General features: G+C 38.4%; 1 pseudogene; it reads left to right on the top strand.

The window, feature by feature from the left end:
* The first annotated feature begins 7,738 nt into the window (after positions 1-7,738).
* LOC136162797 (ribosomal protein eL22-like 1 pseudogene) lies at positions 7,739-8,104 on the top strand (annotated as a pseudogene).
* Positions 8,105-13,176: the final 5,072 nt, after the last annotated feature.

Below are 13,176 nucleotides of genomic sequence, written 5' to 3'. Positions count from 1 at the left end.
TGGATCACATGGTAACTCTGGGTTTAGTTTTTCTAAGCAGTCTCCATGCTGTTCTCCATAGTGATGTACCAACTTACATTCCCACCAACAGGGTAGGAGGATTCCTTTTTCTCCACACCCTCTCCAGCATTTGTTATTTGTAGACTTTTTGGTGATGGCCATTCTGACTGGTGTGAGGTTTTGATTTGCATTTCTGCGATAATTAGCAATGTTGTACATCTTCTCATGTGCCTGTTGGACATCTGTGTGTCTTATTTGGAGAAGTGTCTATTTAGGTCTTTTGCTCATTTTTTTGATTAAGTTGTAAAACTGCTCTTAACTTTCTCATTTCCAAAACTTTTCTTCTTCTCCCAGTAAATGACAATTCTTTCAGTTGTTCAGACCAAAAACTGGTAATAGTACTTAATTCTTCTGTTTACTTCATACAGGTGTACCCTAATTCCTGCTATCAGTAAATCCTATCTGCTCTACTGTCAAAATATATTATAAACCACTTATCATTTCCATTGCTAATGGCCTAAACTATACCACCATTATCTCTGCTTTGGACTAATTTTATACTCTTCTAATTGAACTCCCTGCTTGTCTTTTCCTCGTCTACATTCTATTTATCCTTTATTGTGTGTGTGTGTGTGAAAATACAAATTTTGTTGTTGATGAATAGTTGATTTACAGCATTGTGTTAGTTTCAGCTGTACGGCATAATCATTCAGCATTTTTGCAGATTATGTTCCATTATGTTGTTATTGTTTAGCTGCTAAGTTGTATCCAACTCTTTGTGACCCCATGGACTGCAGCGCTCCAAGCTCATCTGTCCATGAAATTTTCCAAGCAAGGTTACTGAAGTAGGTTGCCATTTCCTCCTCCAGGGGATCTTCTCTACCCAGGAATCAAACTTGCATCCCCTGCACTGGCAGGCAGATCCTTTATGGATGAGCCACTAGGGAAGCACTATATTCCCTTGTAGCTTATTGCAAGGAAATGGGTATAATTCCCTGTGCTATACAATAAATCCTTGTTGCCTATTTACTTTATATATAGTAATGTGTATCTGCTAATCCCCTACCCTAATTTGCCCCTCCCCACTTCCCTCTCCCCTTTGGTAAGCACAAGTTTGTTTTCTATATCTGTGAGTCTGTTTTTCTATGTCTGTGTTTCTGTTTTGTATATACATTTAATTTGTATTTTTAGATTCCACATATAAGTGATATCACGTACATTTGTTTTTCTGTCTGCTTACCAGTCCATCCATGTTGCCTGCACATGAAGTATTCATTATTTTTATGGCTGAGTAATATTCCATTGTGTATATATACAATATAATATTATATATATATATATATACACATGGTAGTTCTGTTTTTAGCTTTTTATTAATCTTTTGGCCATGCATGTGTGTGCATGTTGGATCTTAGGTCCCCAACCAGGGATCAAATCCTTGACCCCTACAGTAGAAACATGAGTCTTAACCACTGAATTGTCAGGGAAGTTCCTATTTTTAGCTTTTTGAGGAACCACCATACTGTTTTCCATAGTGGCTTTGCCAATTTATGTTCCCACCAACAGTGTACGGGGGTTCCCTTTCCTCCAAATCCTCCTCAACATTTGTTATTTGTAGAGTTTTTGATGGCAGTCATCCTGACAGGTGTGAGGTGATACCTCATTGTGGTTTTGATTTGCATTTCTCTAATAATTAGCCATATCAAGTATATTTTCATATGCCTATTAGCCAGAACCTCTGTGTCTTCTTTGGAAAAATATCTGTTCAGATTTTCTACCCAGTTTTTTATTGTACTGTTTATTTTTTGGATAAATAAGTTGTGTGTGCTTTTGTATAATTTGGATATTAACCTATCGTTGGCTGCATCATTTGTAAATATTTTCTCCTACTCAGTAGTTGTCTTTTTATATTATTGATGGTTTTTTTTGCTGAGCAAAAGCTTTTAAGTTTAATTGGGACCCATTTGTTTATTTTTGCTTTTATTTCTTTTGCTTGGGAGACTAATCCGAGAAAATATTGCTATGATTTATGTCAAAGAGTGTTATGCCTGTGTTCTCTTTAGGAGTTTTATGGCCTCGTGTCTTACATTTAGATCTTTAAGCCATTTTGAGTTTATTTTTTATGTGGTATGAGGGAATGTTCTAATTTCAGTGTTTCACTTGTAAGTGTCCAGTTTTCCCAGCACCACAGTGGAGGTGACTGTCTTTTCTCCATTTTGTGTTCTTGCCTCCTTTTGTCATAGACTATTTGACTCTAGATGCAGAAGCTTATTTTTGGGCTCTGTTCTGTTCCATTAATCTATGTGTCCATTTTCATGCCAATACCATGCTGTTTTTCTACATTCTATTTTAGATCAAGTAACTAGAATGATAGTACTAAATATAAATCATATCATGTCACTCTTTGGCTCAACACCCTCCAGTGTGAGAAGAAAAATAAAATTGGTAAATCTCTATCCAGACTGAATAGATAAATAAAATGTAGTGTGTATATATACATACATATATATATATATATATATATATACACACACACACATATACAGTGGAATATTATTCAGCCTTATAAAAGAATGAAATTCTGATATATGCCACATCTTGGGCAAAGTTTAAAAACATTTTGCTAGGTGAAGTAAGTCAGTCACAAAAGCGCAAATGATGTATGATTCTACCTATCTGAGTGGTATCTAGAGTAGTCAAATTTTGTTTAGTTGCTAAATTGTGTCCAAGTCTTTTGTGACCCCATGGACTGGGGTCCACCAGGCTTCTCTGTCCATGGGATTTATCAGGCAAGAATACTGGAGTACATTGCCGTTTTCATCTCCAGGGTATCTTCCAGACCCAGGGATTGAACCCGCGTCTCCTGCTTGGCAGGTGGATTCTTCACTGTGGAGTCACCAGGGAAGCCTATGTAGAAGGGAAGTCACATTTAGAAAGACATGAAGTACAGTGGTGGCTGCCAGGGCCTGGGGGTAGAAGGGAGTAGGAAGCTGTTGTTTAATAGGTATAGAGTTTCAGTCTTGCAAGATAGAGAGTTTGGGAGATTCGTTTCCCAATGTGAATATACTTAATACTATTGAACTGTACACTTAAAAATAGTTCAGTTCAATTCAGTTCAGTTCAGTCGCTCAGTCATATCCAGCTCTTTGTGACCCCATGAGCCGCAGCACGCCAGGCCTCCCTGTCCATCACCAACTCCCGGAGTTCACTCATACTCATGTCCATTATGTCGGTGATGCCATCCAGCCATCTCATCCTCTGTCGTCCCCTTCTCCTCCTGCCTTCAATCTTTCCCAGCATCAGGGTCTTTTCCAATGAGTCAACTCTTTGCATGAGGTGGCCAAAGTATTGGAGTTTCAGCTTCAACATCAGTCTTTCCAATGAACATACGGGACTGATCTCCTTTAGGATGAACTGGCTGGATCTCCTTGCAGTTCAAGGGACTCTCAAGAGTCTTCTTCAACACCACAGTTCAAAAGCATCAATTCTTTGAGGCTCAGCTTTCTTTATAGTCCAACTGTCACATCCATACATGACCACTGAAAAAACCATAGCCTTGACTAGACAGACCTCTGTTGGCAAAGTAATGTCTCTGCTTTTTAACATGCTATCTAGGTTGGTCATAACTTTCCTTCCAAGGAGTAAGTGTCTTTTAACTTCATGGCTGCAATCACGATCTGTAGTGACTTTGGAACCCAAAAAAATAAAGTCTGACTGACAGTGTTTTCACTGTTTCCCCATCTATTTGTCATGAAGTGATGGAACCAGATGCCATGATCTTAGTTTTCTGAATGTTGAGCTTTAAGCCAACTTTTCACTCTCCTCTTTCACTTTCATCAAGAGGCTTTTTAGTTCCTCTTCACTTTCTGCCATAAGGGTGGTGTCATATGCATATATGAGGTTATTGATATTTCTCCCAGCAGTCTTGATTTCAGCTTGTGCTTCATCCAGCCCAGCATTTCTCATGATGTACTCTGCATATAAATTAAATAAGCAGGGTGACAATATACAACCTTGACATTCTCCTTTTCCTATTTGGAACCAGTCTGTTGTTCCATGTCCAGTTCTAACTGTTGCTTCCTGACCTGCAAGAGGCAGGTCATTAAGATGATAAATGTAATGTTATGTGCATTTTACCACAATTAGAAAAATATTTTACTTAAAAAGGAGCAAAAGAAGCAGTGGAGTTAGGATTCAAATCCAGGTCACCTGCTGACAGTGCATGCTCCTAACACTAGGCTACACTTGTCCTGCAGGTAGCAAGACCCATGAAACTTAGAAGGTTGTTCATCTGGCAGCCCATCTTGCCAGAGCATGTCCCTTTGATTCCACTTACATGAGGTATCCAGAACAGGCAAATTCATAGACAAAAAGAATAGAGGTTACCAAGCGCTAGAAGGAAGAAGAAATGGTGAATTATTGTTTAATGGGTACAGATTTTCTATAGAATAATAAAAATGTAGACCTCACACCATAGAACATTCTTTTCTCTTGTGACATGGCATCTAATAACTGAATAGTGCAAATGGTATTGCCAGAATAAACATTTTTCTGATCACTGTTTCTTGAAATTCATGAGGATTCTTCAATTCTTAATGAGTTTATAGTTCATTTGGACCCAGACTTACTTATATTGTTATATCCTAATAAAGTCCAATCTGAAGATCTCTGCAGAGGTCTTTCAGGGTCTTACTTAAGCACCCACCTACTTTTCATAAATTCTTGTTATTTAGTTGGTAAGTTGTGTCTGACTCTTTGTGACCCCATCCTTTTGTCCATGGGGTTTCCCAGGCAGGAATACTGGAGTGGGTTGCCATTTCCTTCTCCAGGGGAATCTTCCCCACCCGGGGATTAAACCCCTGTCTCTTGCACTGTAGGTGGATTCTTTACTACTGAGCCACCAGAGAAGCCCCTCATGGATTCTTACTAAGACTTTAAAGACCTTAGATTACCTTGTTATTTTATGTCCATCAAATACATAGCTAACATTTTGTTGCATTCTAGATGAAGTGAGCTCTAGGACTGGTATCAGTCCATTTAGTTTTTTAGCTAAAATATTCTAAGTTTTTAGTACAGCCAGACATCCTGGAATGTGAAGTCAAGTGGGCCTTAGAAAGCGTCACTACAAGCAAAGCTAGTGGAGGTGATGGAATTCCAGTTGAGCTATTTCAAATCCTGAAAGATGATGCTGTGAAAGTGCTGCACTCAATATGCCAGCAAATTTGGAAAACTCAGCAATGGCCACAGGACTGGAAAAGGTCAGTTTTCATTCCAATCCCAAAGAAAGGCAATACCAAAGAAAGGTCAGTTTTCATTCCAATCGCAAAGAAAGGCAATACCAAAGAATGCTCAAACTACCGTACAGTTGCACTCACCTCACACACTAGTAAAGTAATGCTCAAAATTCTCCAAGCCAGGCTTCAGCAATCCCTGTAAACTGTGAACTTCCAGATGTTCAAGCTGGTTTTAGAAAAGGCAGAGGAACCAGAGATCAAATTGCCAACATCTGCTGGATCATTGAAAAAGCAAAAAAAAAAAAAAAAAAAGAAAAAGCAAGAGAGTTCCAGAAAAACATCTATTTCTGCTTTATTGACTATGCCAAAGCCTTTGACTGTGTGGATCACAATAAACTGTGGAAAATTCTGAAAAGGATGGGAATACCAGGCCACCTGACCTGCCTCTTGAGAAACATGTATGCAGGTCAGGAAGCAACAGTTAGAACTGGACATGGAACAACAGACTGGTTCCAAATAGGAAAAGGAGTACGTCAAGGCTGTATGTATATTGTCACCCTGCTTATTTAACTTATATGCAGAGTACATCATGAGAAACGCTGGACTGGATGAAGCACAAGCTGAAATCAAGATTGCTGGGAGAAATATCAATAACCTCAGAAATGCAGATGACACCACCCTTATGGCAGAAAGTGAAGAGGAGCTAAAAAGCCTCTTGATGAAAGTGAAAGAGGAGAGTGAAAAGTTGGCTTAAAGCTCAACATTCAGAAAACTAAGATCATGGCATCTGGTCCCATCACTTCATGGAAAATAGACAGTGGAAACACTGTCAGACTTTATTTTTTGGGGGCTCCAAAATCACTACAGATCATGATTGCAGCCATGAAATTAAAAGACACTTACTCCTTGGAAGGAAAGTTATGACCAACCTAGATAGCATGTTAAAAAGCAGAGACAAGAGAATGAATAAAAAAGGAAAAAAAAAAAAAAAAGCAGAGACAAAAAAAAAAAAAATAGCAGAAACATTACTTTGCCAAGAGAGGTCCATCTAGTCAAGGCTATGGTTTTTCCAGTGGCCATGTATGGAGGTGAGAGTTGGACTGTGAAGAAAACTAAGTCCCGAAGAATTGATGCTTTTGAACTGTGGTGTTGGAGAAGACTCTTAAGAGTCCCTTGAACTGCAAGGAGATCCAACCAGTCCATCCTAAAGGAGATCAGTCCCGTATGTTCATTGGAAGGACTGATGTTGAAGCTGAAACTCCAATACTTTGGCCACCTCATGCAAAGAGTTGACTCATTGGAAAAGACCCTGATGCTGGGAGGGATTGGGGGCAGAAGGTGAATGGGACGACAGAGGATGAGATGGCTGGATGGCATCATCGACTCGATGGACATGAGTTTGAGTGAACTCCGGGAGTTGGTGATGGACAGGGACGCCTGGCGTGCTGCCATTCATGGAGTCTGAAAGGACTGAGCAACTGAACTGAAGTGAACTGATCCTAAGTTTTCAAAGAAAGGTTACAATTGTGTCAAGCCAAAGCTCATTACCTAGGGCATGATTTATGCCAAGAGGGCAAAGCCCTGACTTGCAGGCTTTAAGGAAGCTTTTCATTTTCCAGGCTTATTTTCAAGCAAGAGGATTCTTGGTTAGGACTCCTAATTATTCCCAGCAATGGGTCCCCCAACTTTTCTGAGGTTGCTGTTTAACAAAGTTCTCAGTAACTCACCCTCTTCTTTGAAAACCTAAACATGACCAGGCATTGTGTGATGCAAATTTTGTTCTCCAATCATCTCCTTCAATCTGGAACTAATTATTATAAACCTTTCTTTTTGTTTGTTTGTTTGTACATGCATGACCTGGACCTAGACAGGCCCTTGGTGTTCTGACTCAATTTCATAGGAATCTGACTCAATTTTCACTCAAAGCATGGAGACTAGTTGCTTAACACAGCTTCCTCTAATAATAGGTTTATAATAACTTTTTTGATGTTGATTTTTTAAACTGGGTGCCTTTCAAAACCCCGGTGGATTGCAAAATGCCCCTTGTCCTCCTCTTGACCCCGGTCTGGGCTACCATCCACTGGGGGCCTGTCTTAGTCCTTTCCACCTGCTGTAACAAAATCCCACAGACAAGATAAAGTTTTCATAAACAACAGAAATTTATTTCTCACAGTTCTGGAGGTTTGATATACAAGATCGGGGTGCTAGCATGGTCCAGTGAGGACTCTTGTCCAGGTTGTAGATGTCTCATTGTGTCCTCACATGGCTAGGGATCTCTCTGGAGCCTCTTTTATAAGTTACAAGTACAATTTATGAGGATCCCCCCATAACTGAAGCACCTCTCAAAGCCATTACCTACTACCACCTTTGGTGTTAAAATTTCAACACATTTGTGGGGTTCACAGACATTCAGACCATAGCAGAGTCTGTCCTCATTGGCTATGAGCTAATTCTCCAATAAATCAATCATCCGGTCTCTTTCAAATTCCCTGCCAGTCTTCAAGATGATGCTGCAGAAAGACAAGAAGCCTGAGAAGTCAGCCTGGAGGTTTAATTTGGACCCAACTCATTCAATAGAAAGTGGATTTTTGATTCTGGAAATTTTGAACATTTTTTTGTTAGAGAAAGTTAAAGTCAATGGAAAAACTAGAAATCTTGGGAATGTTGTTCACACTGAATGCTTCAAGAATAAAATGATTTTTCCTTAGAAACAGTTCTCCAAAAGCTATTTGAGGTAGCGTACCAAGAAATATCTTAAGAAGAACAATCTTCATGGTTGACTTTATGTGGTTGTATATGACAATGAGACTTATGAACTTTATTACTTCAAGATTAGTCAAGATGAAGGTGGATTTGAGTCTGAGGATTAGGTAAAACTGCCCCTTATAGGACTTTGTTTAGTAATAAAACAAATGAGGAAGAAACAAACTTGTTTCTAGAAACAAACTTTTAGTTTATTGGTGAATAAAAAACATTGTACTCTGTTTTAAAAAAATGAGCCATCCAGGAAGGCATACCTGGACTGATTTACCTGTGCTTCCTTCCACCCCATAGTTCTATTGTTGCACATAACAATACTTTGAAAAATCACCAGGAGCTTTGCAAACCATACAGAAAACCCTAGACCCCATACAAAGCCTTCTCTGTGGAGGTGAAGAGGGTAGCACCACAGCAGTGTCACAGAAGGTCTGCTACAGCATAAAATTTAATTAAAGCCCAAAGTTTTATAGCATAATACCCTGAATGTTCGTGCTTTGATAAAAAATCACTCATCCAAGAATCTGGAAAATCTCTCAATGTGAGTGAGAAAAAGCAATAATCATATACCCATATCCAGATGGTATAGGGGTTAGAATGACTTGTCGAAGAAAGACTTTGAAGCAACAATCATAATAATGTGTCAGTGAGCCATTATGAGCACACTTGAAACCAATGAAAACAGAAAGTAAAGAAATAGAAGATAAGGAAGGGGTGAATGGAGATTTTAGGACTTAAATATAAAATACAATAAGTGCAAACAAAAAGTTCAGTGGATTGGCCCAGTAGTAGAACTGTGGAAAGAATCCATGGACTTGAAAATAGAACAATAGAAATTACTCAATCTGAACAACAGAGATAAAAATAGAAAAAAATGAACATAGAATCAGGGCCTTATGGAGCTATATATAAGATCTTAGTGTTGTGGCACCAGAATCTTGGAAAGAGGGCAGAAACTAAAAAGTACTCAAAGAAATAATGACTGAAATTTTTCCTGTTTCCTGAAAATTTGTCCAAAAAGCATAAGCTTACAAATTTAGAAACTGATGAACCCAAATACCATCAACCCCCAAACTCTATGCCAGGCCACATCACAGTCAAATGTTTGAAAACTAAAAGTAAAGAAAAAATTCTTGAAAGTAGCGAAAGAGAAAAGATGCAACATTTATAGGAGATAAGCAATTTGAATGACAGCAGGTTTTCTTAACAAAATCCATGGGGGCCAGAAGAAGGTGGCACATTTCTCATGTGTTAAAAGAAATGTCAACCCAGAATTCTATAACCATCAAACATATCCTTTAGGTATGAAGGAGAAACCGAGACTTTCTCAGAGGGAGGAAAATTAAGAGAACTTGCCCAGGAGACCTATCTTAAAAGAATGGCTAAAGGAAACTCTCTAAACAGAAAGAAAATGATGAAAGAAGAAATCTTGGAACATCAGGAAGGAAGAAAGTGCAACACAAAGATTAAAAGTATAGTGACAACATATTGAGATAAAGAATACTTTGAGGAACTTCCCTGGCGGTCCAGTGGTGAAGAATTCGCCTTCCAATGCAGGGGATGTGGGTTCAGTCCCTGGTTGGGGAGCTAAGATCCCACATGCCACAGGACTACTCAGCCAGAGCACTCTAGAGCCCACGTACCACAACTGGGGAGAAGCCCGTGTGCCGCAAGGAAGATGCCAAGTGCTGCAGCCAAGACCCAACAGCAAAATAAATAATATAGATGCAACCAAAGTGTCCACTGACAGAAAAATGGATAAAGACGATGTGGTACATTTATACAATGAAATATTACTCAGCCATTAAGAGAATGAAATCGTACCATTTGCAGCAACATGGATGGACCTAGAGATTGTCATGCTGAGTGAAGGAAGTCAGACAGAGAAGGAGAACTGTTGTATGACATCCCTTATATGTGGAATCTTAAAAGAAGCAATACAAAAAGAAAAAAAGAAGCAATGCAAATGAAGTTACAAAGCAGAAAGAGACAGAGAACAAACTTGTGGTTGCTGGGCAAAAGGGATAGTTAGGGAATGTGGGATGAACATGTACACACCGCTTTATTTAGAATGGATTGGGACCCCGTGGACTGTAGCCCACCAGGCTCCTCTGTCCATGGGATTCTCCAGTCAGGAATACTGGAGTGGGTTGCCATTTCCTTCTCCAGGGGATCTTCCCAACCCAGGGATCAAACCCGGGTCTCCTGCATTGCAGACAGATGCTTTATCCTCTGAGTCACCAGGGAAGCAGGGTCACCAACAAGAATTAATTGTATAGCACATGGAACTCTGCTCGATGTTATGTGGCAGCCTAGAAGGGAGAGGAGTTTGGGGGAGAATGGAAACAAATATATGTATGGCTGAGCCCTTTTGTTGTTCACCTGAAACTATCACAACTTTGTTAATCAGCAATATCCTAACACAAAATAAAAAGTTAAAGAAAAAGACTACTTAGAATTGCTATAGATGGAGAGAAGTCCCACTAACCCATATCAGAGAATTTAAATTGTGTTTTTAGAAGTCATTACGATTTTGTTTGATACTTTCTTCTGCAGTATATCCCATTTTACTGACTGATTAAATCATGATGAATTGTTTTATTTTTTTTCAGCCTCCTTGCTTTTTTTTAGAAAAGTATTTATTTATTTGGCTGTGCCAGGTCTTTTTTTTTTTCCATTTATTTTTATTTAATGAATTGTTTTAACTTTGTAATTTTAATTTTCTATTATATTTGTGTTCACTATAAAACTTTAAAAAATATTAATATGAAATTTTAAATTGTCTTTAAAAAATCAGTGTAACTTACCTAACCCTATAGGAGTGAAATCATTATGACCAGCTCAATAAATACAGAGAAAAATATTGTACAAAAAAGTAATTAAAGGAATATTCAATTAGAAAGAGAAAGTAGATCATGGGCGAATTCAATAGAATATAGACTTTAGAATCAGAAAGACCTACATTCAAATTACGATCATGTCATAAAATTTCCTGCAGATTGTTTAACTCTTCAGAGACTGTTTCTTCTTTTGTAAAATGAATTGTTTAGAAGATTAAAGGAGGTACTGCTTATCAACAAGCTGTCTAGCACATAATAGAGGCTCAATACATAACTGTTACTGACAACATTTAGATAGGATATATATACATTCTTAAAAGTCCTGTACTAGTGGAAGACATAAAAAAAAGAACCTGTTTGGGAAAACATATGAATACTTATATTATTAAGAAGTCCCAAAAGCTTAAAATCTATACTACATGAATACCTTATTCAAAGTTATACTTTGTTTTATTAATTTGTTAAAAATTATTTATAAAAATTAGTAATAAATATTTTTTTGAAAAAGAAAATCACACAAAAAATTAATAGCAAGAAATCAAGAGATGAGAGAATGAGATGAGGTGGGACAAACAAGATGAGGTTATAAGGGGCCTATATGAGCGCTTTTGGAATTAGCAGCAGACACTGCTTCTCCAAACCACTCATCAGTAAAATTGTTCCTGTCAACCACACTTGGGTATGACCAGTGTGGGAACAATAAAAGGCACAAAAATGATACTTTTCCTAAATGTGCTATATTATCAATCTTATGTTTAACTATGTTAAGCTTTGACATGTGCAGAATTCCATCAAAATGTCTCTGTGTTATTTCATGGGAAATATGTTTAACCAAAACTCTCTTTGGCTGATCTTGAAGGAACCAGTTTCCAAGTTTATTTGCCCAGCTGCTGCCTAGAACACGTGGGGCTGGGATGAAATCGGTGATGAGGTTGGCAGGTGATCAGCCAGCCTTGGACAGAAGATTTCAGATAATCACCTGTGTATTACTTTTTAAGCTTCTGCAATTTTAACTTTAATAGATTTTTCATATTTTAAACATGTTTTAAAGTTCACATATTTTTAGTTTTTGCACAAAGGCTCAAGTTGGACTCACGTTTTTGTCATGCTATTGCAGTGAGAAGCTTTAGGACTTGTTTTTAGTCCCATCCTCATCACTGAACAGTGGTGCCTGTGGCCAGTCTTCCTGGGCCCTGCTAACATGGGCACTGCAGCACAACTCAGAAGTTGGCCACATCTGGTGGTTTGACTGTGTCAGCTCTACACATTCAACTTAACACTGCTAACTTTTGAGTCACCCATAGAGACATGGCTTCCTGCTTCTTCTTGGCAGCTGGGAAGGCCGAACATCATAAAGGAGCTAGTCAAGGCCACATACATGCCTCTACCATTCAAATTTTGAGTTCTTTTCTATTAACAGACAGACAGCACTGACTCTTGAAACATGCCACTAATTAAAATGCCTAGATGTGAAGAAAAAATAAATAAGCATTGTGCTTAAAAGAGGTCCTCAATAGATAGAAAATGAATGAGAAGAGATAACTCATAAACAGAAAAAGAGTAGAAGGGACAAGTAAAAGGGAAAACGTTAATCTCTAAGAATTTTTTCTCAAGTGTGACAGCATTTAATTAATGAAAGAAAAAATTATATTTCCCCCTGACTTCCCTGGTAGTCCAGTGGTTAAGACTCTGCGCATTCACTGTAGGGGCATGAGTTCGATCCCTGGGCAGGGAACTAAGATCTTGCATGTCACAGGGCCAACCACACATGCACGCACACACCCCCCCCACACACAAACACACACACACACATTACATTTCCAGCCTCAGTCTGTACTCGTAGGATCTACCATTCTATTGAGATTTTCTTGGGCAGTGTGTCATCTAAGATGATCTAAGAGTAATTTTTTAAAATAATAACATCTCTTAATTATTAAAAAAAAACTTATAAAAAATGTTTAATAAAAATGACCAATTCTGATGAAGCTGGGGTGAAATAGGCATTTTCATCTAGGGCTGCAGCAGCTCAAGTTGGTACAAGATAGACTTGAAAGGCCAGAATCTCATGAAAAATAATGCAGAATAGTTTTGTATTATATTACTCCCAGAATATATGTTTAATAGTTTGATTTCTTTAACAGTAAGTTAATGTGTGTGTGTGCATGTACTCAGGCCTGGCTGACTCTTTTGACCCCATGGACTGTAGCCCACCAGGCTCTTCTCTCCATGGAATTTTCCAGGCAAGAATACTGAAGTGAGTTGCTGTTTCTTCCTGCAGGGAATCTTCCTGACCCAGGGATCAAACCCATGTCTCATGCATCTCCTGCATTGGCAGGTGGATTCTT

This window comes from Muntiacus reevesi, chromosome 1 (genome assembly GCF_963930625.1).
Source record: "Muntiacus reevesi chromosome 1, mMunRee1.1, whole genome shotgun sequence".
NCBI classification, from domain to species: Eukaryota; Metazoa; Chordata; class Mammalia; order Artiodactyla; family Cervidae; genus Muntiacus; species Muntiacus reevesi.
Note: the sequence above shows the minus strand (reverse complement) of the source record. Positions and strands in the feature narration are given on the sequence as shown.